Below are 14,729 nucleotides of genomic sequence, written 5' to 3' on the forward strand. Positions count from 1 at the left end.
ATCAAAGTTACTGCAGGCATTTGCTGCACGGAATCCAGATGCTTTCCTGATATTTCTCCTCATTCTCCAGCCTTACTGGTGCCAGCTTTTACATCCTCAGTTCTTCCAAATACATTTACTGAGGCAAAATGAGGTGTTTGGGATAGGTGACACTCTTTGTATTCAGAGCCATCCTCCCCCAACTCTGTCCTCACAAACAGAGTTATAATGGCTTAGTTTCCCAGTGAACATTTAGCAGTTCTCTTTGATACAATTATGTTCATCCTTTTGATCCCTAACCAAATTCAGTAGTTCAAGCAAAGGGCACGTTGTACTTTGACTCATCTTCTCTGAATTTGTTCAAAGATGAACTGAGAAAGCATGGACTCAGTGTTTCCATCCTCATCTTTTTATTCTCTCATCCTCTTTTTTTTTTTTTTTTTCTACTAACAAAAAGAACAGAGCAGGAGTTCCCATTGTGGTTCAGTGATTAATGAATCCAACTAAGAACCATGAGATTGCAGGTTCGATCCCTGGTCTTGCTCAGTGGGTCAAGGATCCGGCATTGCCGTGAGCTGTGGTGTAGGTCACAGATGCGGCTCAGATCCCATGTTGCTGTGGCTCTGGCAGAGGCTGGCAGCTACTGCTCCAATAGACCCCTAGACTGAGAACCTCCATATGCCATGGGAGCAACCCTAGAAAAGGCAAAAAGACAAAATAAATAAATAAAAATTAAAAAAAGAACAGAGCATTAAAAATAATCTATGCAAGTGAATGTATTATTTTAGCAACTATTGACCAATGAAGAGACAGGCAAACTGTTTTCTGGGTCTGATGATTCAGGAATAAAGCAACTGGGGCCTGAAGGGTCAGAGGTGAATTTTCCCTGGAACCCTAAGACCTTGAGGTACACTGCTGGTTTATTGATGCCTTACCTGCTGACAAAAGGTCAAAGGACAGTAAGGCCCAACGAGTGGGACAGAAGGAAAGGAAACAGAGATGAAGCAGGGGCAGGCTGGTCGTCAGGGAAGACTAATAAACTCACAGAGAGGGAAACAAAGATGGTTTGTGTGATTAAAACAATTACCTAGAGGAGTTTCTGTCGTGGTGCAGTGGAAACGAATCTGCCTAGGAACCATAAGGCTGTGGGTTTGAACCCTGGCCTCGCTCAGTGGGTCAGGGATCCGCCATTGCTGAGAGCTGTGGTGTAGGCTGCAGATGTGGCTTGGATCCTGTGTTGCTGTGGCTCCGTTACAACCCCTAGCCTGGGAACTTCCATAAGCCATAGATGTGCCCCTAAAAAGCATAATAAATAAATAGATGTTAATTAATTAATTAATTAAAAATAAACAATTACCTAGAAAGTGACAAAGGAAGGAGAGACAAGTAAGGAGGGAGTTTTAGAACCTAGCCCTCAAATGAAGCTGAGCGTAGACCCACACTTTTGGGCAAAGGCTGGTTATTTAAAGAGATAAGATAGAGATTAGGATAAATAGAAGACGGAGATTGCTACTGGGGCCACATTTAAGCAATTAATTTTCTAATGAGAAAAGGAGCTTAGGCTAGGAGTTCTTTAAGAACGTCTGGAGTAGAAAAGAGAAGAGTGTGTCCAGGAGATGGTAAAAGGGACTGGCTAGGGCTTGAGAAGAAAGGGAGAAAGTGGGAGGGAGATGGAGGCAGGGAGGGAGGGGGCCGGAGGCAGGGAGGGAGGGGATGGAGGTGGAGAGAAATGGGGAGGGAGGGGGCCGGAGGTGGGGACCACATTTGGAAATCATTCATGCCCAAAGCTTCTACAGGAATACAAACTTATATAGGGCACCATTTTTTTTTTTTCTAAACTTACTGCTTGTTTTCCAAAATCTCTCTCCATGGAAGATACTAATGCATCTGAGCTCTGAAAACCAAAGCATAACAGGGAGGTCCATTCTCTTAATATTCCAGGTTCTCCTCCTAGGTCTACTCGAGGGCATCTTGGCAAAGCAGAAAACAAGGGGTGTCATTTTCCCACATCCTTTGCTTAAAATAAACAGATACTTTGGGCTCTTTTTAAGTTCTATAAATAGAAAACATCTTAGAGGTAATATGGTTTTATGCTCTTATTTCATAGGAGGGAAAAGGAAGCACCTTGCTCCTGGTCACATACCTGGGGAGTGATTAGAGTAGAACTTGGTTATTATTCCATTTTTTGAAACTCTTAGCATAATATTCTTTTTCCTGTATTTTAAAAATACATATCTTCTTTCTTTCATTAATATTTTCCAAGTACAGAATGAATTCTTCTCTCAAATAATAATAGGTTAAAAAAAGAAAGTCCATGTAAAGAATGTTTCTATATGTTACTGTTGCTCTTAAGCAGTGGGGATTTTTTTTAAAGGCTTTATCTGGGAACTTTCAGCACCCCAGCACTGAGGCTGACAGATTTGCCTCAGAAATTAACTAGGAAATGAAAGGACAAGAATCAGGGCATTAGTTTGGGTATGTTTCCTACTCTTCAAAAGTGTGTGTGTCTGTGTGTGTGTCTGTGTGTGATGGTGTTCCTATCGGTTACTTCCGACTTCAGAAAGGCTTGGAGCTTATGTGCTTTTTATTAGTTTGGACTTTCCTTCTCCGCCAGTTACCTGTGAAAGTTTCTGTGGGAACCACTCCTGATTAGGACCACATCCTTTAGGGGAGAACTGATCCATTACAGGCACACTGTCCTCTGCACAGAGCAATTAGGCTCTTGGGACCTCGGTGCTCCAACTTTGAGATCACTCTGTTGCTTTCCCTCCAGCAGATTCCAGCAGCAGATACAATCTAGTGCCTCAAAAGGCAGGGCTGGAAACTAAAGGACAACTTGGCTGTCAGCATTCTGGGTTTGAACCTGTTTTGAGTTGGGGGGTGGATGAGATGACCTCATAGATCTTTTTCATCTTCAGTTTCTGCGAACCATTGTTCCTGGGAATAGATGATTTAATAGGCTAATACATATTTGTGCTTGCCCACTCTCTGTTCTTTCTATTTGTTATATTTTACTTGGTTACTTTGGGAAGAATAAATACATTATGTAAGTCCAGAGACACTCAGAGGTCAAAATTTGCAAAGGGCAGAGTTTGAAGGGATGTGGTCAAGAAAAAGAGAGATGGCGACGCATAGGAAACCTGAGCTCACAAGTGCTTTCTAGATGTTCCCAGAGCAAAAATTTGAGGAAAAGCACCAGGATGTGATGTCTTTTGGTGCAGTGGAAAGAATATAAATGTGGAGACAGAAGACCTAGTTTGAACTCTGACTTACCGTTTTCTAATGATTTCAGCTTCCACATAGATAATGGATTCAATAATAGTTACCCTGCTTATTCCAAGAGGATTGGTTTAAGAATCATCTGAGAGAACATGGGTCTGTGTATTACAAGTGTAAAGTGATATATAAATTAGGGATATTATTATTGTTTAATGAAATGATTCTTATGCTCAGAGCTGAACAGGAAAGTTCTGTGTATAAAAAGCTATGCCAAAAACAGCTATGTTTTCTGAAAGTAATTTTGGGAGAAAGGACAAGAAACTGACGATAGGAAAGTAAGTTTAATCAGTGCACAGGAAGAAAGAGAATTAAAAACTCAAAAGTTCTCATCTTCTGATTTGCTAAGCATGTAAGCCAAAATACATTTCAGAATTCGAGAAACTGAAAATAACTGTTGATTATTTTCTTGTGATGTATGGTTCCTACACATTTTAAAAGTAATAATCTGGGAGTTCCCATCATGGCTCAGCAGAAACGAATCCAACTAGTACTCATGAGGATGTGGGTTCGATCCCTGGTCTCACTCAGTGGGTCGGGGATCTGGTTGGTGTTGCTGTGAGCTGTGGTGTCGGTTGCAGACGCAGCTTGGATTGCTGTGGCTGTGGTGTATGCTGGCAGCTGTAGCTCTGATTAGACCCGTAGCCTGGGAACTTCCGCATGCCGCAGGTGAGGCCCTAAAAAGCAGAAAAAAAATTTGATAATCTACATGGTTTAATATTCAAAGAAGCGAATTCAAAGAATGCAATTCAATATAGATTTTTCTCAGCAGCTTCTATGTGTAAGACCATAACCCAGACTTAGAAGGGAAAAAACATTCCCCGTCTTCAGGAGTTGCAATTTAAAGAGGGGAAATGAGTTTATAGATACATCCATTGTTTTCCGAGGGGTTAAACTAGGATCAAAATGCTTCTGACGAAAGGGTTTTCTTTGACTCTATTTCCTCTTGATGTACTCATTGGTACCTGGGTGTTGTCTTATGAGTGACCCACTAACTAAATCAGTAGCCAGAATCTTGTGAATACCATTTTCGTTCTTTCCTATGCTGGTTCATTGTGGTAATCCCTCCTAGATCGGTCAAAATTCAGCAAAGCCTCTGCTACTGCTGGCCCTCAGGGATGCCTCGGCTAGTGGTCCCTACTGAAAGTGCCACTGTTGCCCATAAGTGTCACCACCGGCACCAGCACAGCAAAAGTTAACATATCAGTCATACAGGTATACAAAGTGTAATAGAAATGCCTAGTAGGAACCTATCGATTCTGCTTAACTAGGGGAATGTGGAGGTCTCATGGAATGTTCTTTCTGAAAGAATGCATTTATTTATTTATTTATTTATTTATTTATTTATTTTGCTTTTTAGGGCTGCACCTGTTCCTAGGCTAGGTGCTGAATCGAAGCTGTAGCTGCTGGCCTACACCACGACCACAGCAACACAGGATCAGAGCCATATCTGTGCCCCACACCACAGCTCATTGCAACACCTGATCCTTACCCCACTGAGAGAGGCCCAGGATTGAACCAGCATCCTCATGGATCCTAGTTGGGTTTGTTAACCTCTCAGCCACAAAGGGAAGGCCACATTTATTTTTTTACTATGTGGCATAAATAAATGTCAACAGAGAGGAGAGAAAGGCACCTTGGGATTATGGATAAATGTAAGGGTGTATAATGTCAACTCTAGGGAAAAATGTCAAGCCTTTTCTCAAAGGGAGCATGATAGAGTATTACAATCACAAAAGGAAGTCAGAACAAGGGCCAACATTGTCTATAAAAAGGTAGGATGTGCATTTATACTTTTTTTTTTGTCTTTTTAGGACCTCACCCATGGCATATAGAGGTTCCCAGGATAGGGGTCCAATCGGAGCTGCAGCCGCCGGACTATACCACAGCCACAGCAAAGCTAGATTGGAGCCACATCTGCGACTTACACCACAGCTCACGGCAACACCGGATCCTTAACCCACTGAGCAAGGCCAGGGATCAAACCTGCATCCTCATGGATGTTAGTTGGAATCGTTTCCGCTGTGCTATGATGGGAACCCCCACATTTCCACTTTTATACCCTTCTACCTTCCTATGGTAGGGTAAAAGGTAGAGTTGATACTATTTTCCTTCTCATTAAATAGTAAAAGAGAATTTGAATTAAAATCCCTCTAAGTGAAGTTCTGAGGTAGAAAAAGGCTGTGGTGAGTTCAGAGAGTAGTGGAGCCACCTTATCAACATGCCTGGACACCTAATCACTAAGGTCTCAGAAAACATAACTATAACCAGCAAGTCATCTTTTGGGTGGTAGCAAATATCAACTAAGCTCAGTGTTTGAGAGTTTAAAGTCTCTTAATCTGGACCCAGGAACATCCAGCATAGCAATTAGTACATTTGCTAAATTGGATTCTAAATACTACTACTTTCCCCCCAAAGTTGAGCAGTTTCAACTGAGGAATATGCAGAAAACACTCCAGTTTTATTTAAAGGCATCACGATTGGTGTTGAGACCCATGGTCCTTTATACACAAAGTCTTCACTCAGTGTCAAGCAATGTGATTTCCTGGCACCATCATCACATCATGGAGAGCAATCTTTTTGTATAAAGAAAATCATTTCCTCTTTTGAATCACAGATGCCTATGGATTTCTTAGTTTTTACCATACTCCTCCCTCTCCTCCTACAAAGCCTCAGTAGGAAATGCATATTGAGCTATACTCTCCTCCAAATACTCAGCAATGTTGTTCTGGTTGAGTTTTTCCTCTTGTTTGTTAATGCATGTAATTTCATTTTTGCTCTGTATTAACTGATAAGCTCTGAAAGGGTAGGGACCATGTGGCACTGGAAAATTGACTGTGAATTAATGCTTTGACATGAGGTAATTGCAGTGATGCTGTCTTATGCATCCCAACCTCCACTGTGGTAAGATCAGTGTTAAAAAATGCATTAGGGGGAGTTCCTGTTGTGGTGCAGCATAAACAAAACCAGCTAGTATCCATGAGGATGTGGGTTTGATCCCTGGTCTCACTCAGTGGGTTGGGGATCCAGCATTTCCAGTGAGCTGTGGTGTGGGTTGCAGACATAGCTCAGATCTCGTGTTGCTGTGTCTGTGGTGTGGGCCGGCAGCTGTAGCTCCCATTTGACCCCTAGCCCGGGAAATTCCATATGCCGCAGGTGCAGCCCTAAAAAGAAAAAAAAAATGCAGCAGGGAGTTTGAAAATCTAGAAATTTCAGAGACAATCATATTTCTCTGCTCATATGCACCTCCCCACCCCAGAGAATATCTCATTGTCCTCCTACCAGACTTATACATTCTCACAAACACTTTATACACAAAACAAAAATATAAAAATAAAAATAATAAAAAGAGTGTTAAGGACCTACTGTGTACTAGGGTGTGCACTAAATAGTTTTTTATCCCCATAATTCAATAATCCCCAAGTTAAAGATGTGGAAACGAGCTTTGGACACAGTAAGTAAATGTCCCAAATTTGCATGGTGGGAATGTAAGGCTTATTGCTAGGTTTGTTTGCGAGATGGTAGCAAAGCTTGTTGTCCAGGTTTGTTGGCTCCCAAATTCATAGTCTTCAGTAAGAACTCTCTCATGGAGTCCCTGCTGTGGTGCAATGGGTTAAGAATCTGACTGCAGTGGCTTGTGTCACTGCAGAAGTGCAGGTTCAACCCCAGGCCCAGTGCAGTGGATTAAAGGATCTGGGTTGCTGTAGCTGCAGGGTGGGTCACACCTGTAACTCAGATTCAACACCTGGCCTGGGAACTTCCATATGCTGCAGGTGTCCCATAAAAAAGAAGAAGGAAGAGGAGGAGAAGGAAGAGTAGGAGGGGGGGAAGAAGACAGTCCTTCCTCATGTCCCTTGGAGGTAAGTGGAAAGTCTTTGGACTTCTCATGGCTGAGAGAACATTCAGTCTCCTCCATTCAAACACAAACAAGGCTGATCTGTAACAGGGGAGGATAAGACTTGGGGTTTGTCACTATGGATCTTGGGGCTGCTGCTATTTTATCTTTTCGGATATGTAGAAATTAGTCCAAAGACTTCTGGATGATGCTATGTTAAGATATTGATCTTTGAAGATTGTTCTTAAAAAAGGGAGATATATAGTATCAATAATGGAATGATGATTAATAGAAAGATGCAAAGGTTTAATCAAGGCAATAAAATACAAAATAGGCATTGACTAATTGACACAACTAATATAAAAATTATATGGGAACCAAAACATATATTGTATTAACAAGTGTAAAAAAGACGGGGAAAAAAAGTTAAAACAGCCCATGGCATAGGATTGAAAAGAGAGAGATGGGGAAAATGTGCTTTTGTCCTATACTCAGAAATGGTAAAGCCTTTACTAACGTATCTGCTGAAAATCTGATGTACCCTAAAGAAAAGATAGGGAAGTTAAAGATGACTTAGAGATAAAGTATTAAAAGATGGACGAAATTGAAGATAGGAATTATGAGTAAGTGCTAATGGCATTCGAGTTGTTCAGCTTAGAGAAAAAGTTAGGAGTAGCACTCACTGTGTACCTGAAATCATTACTAAAACTGAATTTTTTTGTTGGCTTCTACTTTTACAGAGGGTGAAACGATCAGTTGGTATTTCGGATTTACCTCATTTTAGGCAAAGAAGTTTTCTGAAAAATTGTATGTAAATCAAGAGTTTTTACCGAAATCAAACTATGAGCTAAAAGAGCAGGAAGAATTCCATTAATAGAGTCAAACCTGAAAGAAATAAAAATCCTGAATTATTCTTTTCTATGGCACTGTGAGCAGACCACAGATCCCCCCACTCGACCCCACTTCCTCCAAAAAGTCTCTGTGAGTCAGTTCATGCTATGATTGACATTATAAATTTTTCTAAAGGAATTGAAATGGAACAAAACCAGAACATCAAAATGCTCTCCAAACCCAACCTGACCCAACCTGATATTTCACTTGGTTTGAGTCCCTGGCATAAAAAAGAATTTTTTTTTGAGTCATATTTTAAATGTTCCAGAGAGCTCTTCTCTTTCAAAAAGAAGTCCTATGGTGGATGCTTTAGAAAAACAAAGACTCTTGTGAAGTGAATAATCACGCCCTCATCTATTTATTCTGAAAATGTTAGCCTGAGGGTTCTGATTTGCTTAAACTACTTACTTATCTATGGGTTTTGATTAGAATGACATGGTCAAAGTAGGTAGAGATAAAACTAGTTAGGTTCCCACCCCTATAATTGCATCAAGACAAATAGGTGGTTATTTTATTTATTTATTTATTTATTTATTTATTTATTTATTTATGTATTTATTTATTTATTTATCTTTTCGCCTTTTCTAGGGCTGCACCTGCAGCATATGGATGTTCCCAGGCTAGGGGTCTAATCAGAGCTGTAGCTGTCGGCCTACAGTAGAGCCACAGCAACTCGGGATCCCAGTCGCATCTGGGATCACATCACAGCTCAGGGCAACACCGGATCCTTAACCCACTGAGAGAGGCCAGGGATGGAACCCATAACTCCGTGGTCCCTGGTCATTTCCGTTAACCACTGAGCCATGACAGGAACTCCCAAATAAGGTGATTATTTTATATTAAATATTAGCTACACAATTAGGATGATAAATGGCATAATTTAATCTCTTTTACAGAGATAGAGAGATGTCTGGAAAATTGACATTCTTAGACTCTCCACACTTAGAAATTTTAGGGACTTCAATAAGTCAGAATTGGCCCGTTTGTTTTTGCTCTCTGTGTCGGTGTTCATCATGGTTTTGCTCCTATGATATGCATGCAAGTTCCTTCCCCTTTGACCACAGAAACACTGGGCAGCCCTGCTGGAGAACTACCTCAGCCAAGGCGTGGATGCCACCATCGGTTTTCTTTTACTTCACCACTGGGATGGCTCTTAATACTTTATAGAACTCATTCCTTCAATCTGTGTCCTTTACTACTCATGAAAGCAAAATATAGCACTTATTTTTCCTAACAACAGTGAAAAGCATCCTCCATTCCGCAGTTTTTTGTTCTTGGTTTCTGCTTTTATAAATTCAATTCCTTGGTGGGGTCCTGGGAATGTGAAGACCCTCATCGTTCTTTAAGCTTTGAGATATGCTTAGAGGCTAATTTATCATTGTTTTTTTTTGTTTGTTTTTGTTTTGTTTTTGTTTTGGCCATGCCTGTGTCATGCAGAAGTTCCTCAGCCTGGGCCAAGGATTGAACTTGCACCTCAGCAGTGACAGCATCAGATCTTTAACAACCAGGCCACCAGGGAACTCTTAGAGGCTAATTGACTGATTGATTGATTGACTGATTCTTTAAATAAATATTGGATTATAGTTGACTTACAATGTTATATTAGTTTCAAGTATACAGCAAAGTGAATCAGTTATACATATACATCTATCCATTCCTTTTCAGATTCTTTTCCCACATAGGTCACTACAAAATATTTAGTAGATTTCTCTGTGCTATACAGTAGGTCCTCATTACATATTATATATGTAATGTACTCATACATTACATATATAATAGCATGTGTTAGTTCCAACCTCCCAATTTATCCCTCTTCCAATATTTCATTGTTGGTAATCTTAAATTTGCTTTCCAAACCTTTTTATTTTTGTTTTTTAGGGCTACACCTGCAGAAGTTCCCAGGCTAGGGGCCTCAGCCACAAAAACCTGGGGTTTGAGCCACATCTTCAACCCACACCACAGCTCACAGCAGTGCTGGATCCTTAAGCCACTGAGCAAGGCCAGGGATTGAACTCGTATCCTCATGGATACTAGTTAGGTTCTTGCTGAACCACAATGGCAGCTCTCTCAATATCTTTGAATCTGTTTCTGTTTTGTAAATAAGTTCTTCCGTATCATTTTAATTTATTCCACATATTAGAAATCTCATATCTGCTTTTATCTTACTTATTTCACTTAGTATGATAATATCTTGGTCCATTCATGTTGCCACAAACAGCATTATTGTGTTCTTTTTATGGTTGAATGGTATTCCATTGTCTATATGTACCATATCATCTTTATTCATTCTTCTGTTGATGGACATTTAGGTTGCTTCCATGTCTTGGCTATTTTAAATAGTGCTACAATGAATATTGGTGTGCATGTATCTTTTGAAGTCATGGTTTTCTGCGGTGTATGACCAGGAGAAGGATTCCTGGATCATATAGTAGCTCTTAATCTATTAATAGAAATTTTAGAATCAGTTTTTCAAGAGGTACCAAAATTATTCAAAAAAACACCTTAGGATTTTTTTTTTGGGGGGGGGGAATTGCATTAAATCATCAAGATCAATTTGGTAAGAACTAACATCTGAACAATATTAATTTTTCCATTCCATAAATAATATATCCATCTTATTTAATTATGTTTTCTTTGACTTTTCTGCTCCGTACATTATAAATTTCCATGTAGATATCTTACAAGGCTTTCTTTAGACTTATCCCTAGAAATTGGGTAAATTGATACTACTGAAATTGATATCTTTTACAAATTCAACTTTCTTTTTTGTTAGTTGTAATTGAACACAATCCAATTAGGTTTTTTTTTTTTTGTATTTTAGTCATTGTCCAGAAATTTAAAAAAACCTCATTATTGTGAATTTTCTGTATAATCACATCATCTGTGAATAATGAGAATTTGATTTCTTCCTTTTTAATCTTTATAACCGCTTACTTAATTTTCTTGTAGAACATTATGATTTTGAGTAGGAGTGGTGATAGTGACAATCAAATTCTTGTTTCTGATCTCAAAGATAAACTTTCAAAATGGATTACTGTAAAGTAAGATGTCTGCGAAAGATTTCTAATAGATACTCTTCATCAAATTAAGAATGTTTCTTGATATTCCTAATTCACTAGGCACTTTTTAAGAAAAATCGCAAACATATATTACATCTCTTCTAATTCTTTTATGCCAATATTGAGATAATGGTAAAGCTTACTGATTGGCTTTCTAATGTTAAACCGATTTTGCTTTCCTGGTCTAATCCAGATTGGTTATGATGTATTAACCTTGGTGTGGCATAAGTGTTTTGTGTTTTGTGTTTAAGTGTTTTGTTTGTATGTTCATGAGTTAGATTTGTTTGTAATTTTCTCCCCTAATGTCTTTTTTTGTTAAATTTTGTTATAAATGTTGTGTTGGCAATATAAAATAAAGACGGCAAGTTTTTCTACTTTTTCTTTTTTCTGCATTTGTGTAAAAATATCATCATTCCTTCCTATTTGCAATAATTCATTGGTAACTGCTCTTGGCCTAGAATCTTCATTGGGTGAAGGTATTTATGTATAGAGTTTATTTGTTTAATAGAGTATTATTTACATTTTCAATTTCTTCTCTCATCTTTGGTATTTATATATTTTTAGGTAAGTGGGATATATTTGGAAACTTGTATATATTTATAAGTTTCCAAGTTTCTTTTCTTTAAGTTACACATGATTATACTGACTATATAATTCATGATCACAGGAACACTTTTGGTAATGTGGAGGATACTACAAATTATTGAAATTCTTTATTTTTGAGGCATTTATCTATTTACCTAAAATTTATTTTATTATTTCGATGTACTTACAATTTGATTTTGTTATTTTGGTGTACTAATAAAATGATTGAAATTCTACTTTAAAAGGTAAAAACCTTTCTATAAAACCTAAATACCATATCTGATTTTATTAATGCAAAAACCTTCCTTATAGTCAATTCCTAAACATTATAAAATGACCTAAAAATGTTAGTTCTTAGTAAATAGTCATGCCTTTATTTTAATTTGCAAACATTTTTTTAATTTAAAAAATTTTTGAGTATAGTTGATTTACAGTGTTCAGTCAATTTCTGCTGTAGAGTATGGTGACTAGTTATATACATATATACACATTCTTTTTCTCATACTATCTTCCATCGTGTTCTGTCCCAAGATATTGGATATAGTTCCCTTGTGCTGTACAGTAGGACCTCATTGCTTATCTATTTTAAATGTAATAATTTACATTTACCAACCCCAAACTCCCAGTCCATCCCACTCTCTTGGCAACCACAAGTCTGTTCTGTGTGTCTGTGAGTCTGCTTCTATTTTGCAGATGGGTTCATTAGTGCCATATTTTAGATTCCACATTTAAATGATATCATATGATATTTGCCTTTCTGTTTCTGAATAGTGATGTCATTTAATTAGTTTCTTGGCTGTATTTGTCACTGATATTACATCACTGATATTTTCTTAAATGAATATTGCCTTATTATTTTTTATTTTTTTAATTTATTTTATCTTTTAAATTTTAAATTGTTGACAATTTCAACTGATTTTTCTTTGTGGATCAAAACATTTTTAATTGAGAACATACTCTTTCCACAGGTGTTGAGGTACCTCAAAGCTCATAATAGTCTCTTGGAATAAATTTTATTATTTTTTTATAATGAAATGTATAAATACTTCAGTCCAAATATTTTCACAGGTTCTGTCTTTTTGCTTCAATTCAGAGTACATTTCTTTGAAAAATATTTTTGCAAGCAGAATTCATCAAACAAGTTGTCTATGGTTTTGACTCTTTTGAGCATTTACTAAATTTATATGCTGCAAAATTTTGGGCCTTTTCAATTTCATTCCACTCTATTTCAGAATATAAATTTACCCAATTAGAAGCAAGAACTCCATCAAAATAGTCTTATGACAAGTTAAAATATCATGAATCTCAATTACAATGTTTTAATGTTAAATCTTGTACACCATTTGATTTCCCATAATTTATTTCTCCAAATCCTCCTTGTTTTCAAAGGAATATATTTATATTTCTATATATCTTTGAATGCTTTGTTACTTAATTACAATTAATAACTCTGAGAGTTGAAGTTGTATGCTGTTCCATTTGGTGAATATTTTCATTAAAGGTTTCCAAAGGATTTTGAGGAAAATAAAAACAATTTATAGAGGTCTTGTTTATGAAGAACTTCAAAAACATTGTAAGACATTTAGACTGAATTACTAAGGAGTTCTTCAAAAGATCAATAACCCATGTATATAATATATGTATAAATATCCAGTATTGTTTATCATAAAATGTTTGTAGTTCATTGTCAAAATTTACATATCTCTGTAAGTACTGACAACTAGAATTTTATTTAAATTAGTATAATATAGCAGCTATTTTGGATACCACAACTAAAAATTAAGGCACAAGTTTGAAATTTAGTAAGAATATTACCTTATATTGGTGTCATGCTTCACCAGAACTTGTATATTTATCAGAAAAGTAATTAATCTTGCCTTAATTTTGAACTTTTAAGTGAAATTTATAATAGCATTCACAGAAATGTCCCATTTTTTCTTTCAACAGAACTCCCAAGTATTGCTTCTACACAAATGAACTCCCAAGCACTTGACTGTGTAAATAACAAAACATTTATTGAATTAACTGATTTTCTATTTAAAGCATCTGATGACACTACTATAAGCCCAGTGTTTACATGTTTGGGAATTTATTGAACTAATAAAGTCAGTATATTCATGGCTTCATTTCACTTTTCATATGTGTACAAAAAAATTTATGTCAAAAAAATCAGCGGAATTAATTAGAACAGATGCTCGATCTAATTGAAAAGTCATGCTTCATAGAATGATATGTAAATACGCCTTTGAAAGCTGCTTTGCTAATTTTTTTCTTCAACAGTAGCCTTCTCAAAATAACTATTAATTTTGAAGTACTTTAGCAGATTTGAGTCTTCTGTCTTGTGTGTGTGTGTTTGTGGTCAGGAATAACACTATGACTCATAACGACAGGTAAATCATTATATTTATTAGGTAAACTAATAACATTATATTTATTAAGTAAACTAATAAATTATTATAAAACTAATTGTAAAACTAATAATAACTATTATAAAATGAATTATTTATTAGCTAAAGTAATATTTTGTTTAAGAAAAATTTTTATTGGCAACATCCTTGAGAAACTGAAATTCAATATTTAATTTTTACTAAATGTTTTAAAATTCAAAAGTATTAGAAAATAAGAAAGCATTACCTAACAGTAAGACTATAGTTATAAATTTGACTTCATTCATATATGATATTCCATTATAACAAGAGAGTTTAGATTTTTCTAGTCTATACCCTTTATGGCAGGACTACACAGCTGTTTTCCTACATAAATTCCTCATTTAGCTTGTAATTTCTCACTTTACTCACAGGCTTCACCACTAGCAGCCTGGGAATTTCGTGCTTCTCATAGGTCACAGCATGAGTCATGGCATCACTCATTAGAACACCAAGTAGCTGACAGGGCAGTGGTGTTGAGTAGTTTGTTACCTTCAGCAGAGCCCAGAGTCAGCCAGGGGTGCCCTTCCTGCAAAGGGTACCTCATTTGATCAGCGGGTACCTTGCTCGTTGCCTGTGGAGTGAGGGGTTGGCTAGGCTGTTTCCGGTTAAGGTTAGTAGAAAGAGTGGTAGGGTACCATTTATCATCTTCAGTTTTATAATGGGAATTTTGTTTAT

This window comes from Phacochoerus africanus, chromosome 7 (assembly GCF_016906955.1).
Source record: "Phacochoerus africanus isolate WHEZ1 chromosome 7, ROS_Pafr_v1, whole genome shotgun sequence".
NCBI classification, from domain to species: Eukaryota; Metazoa; Chordata; class Mammalia; order Artiodactyla; family Suidae; genus Phacochoerus; species Phacochoerus africanus.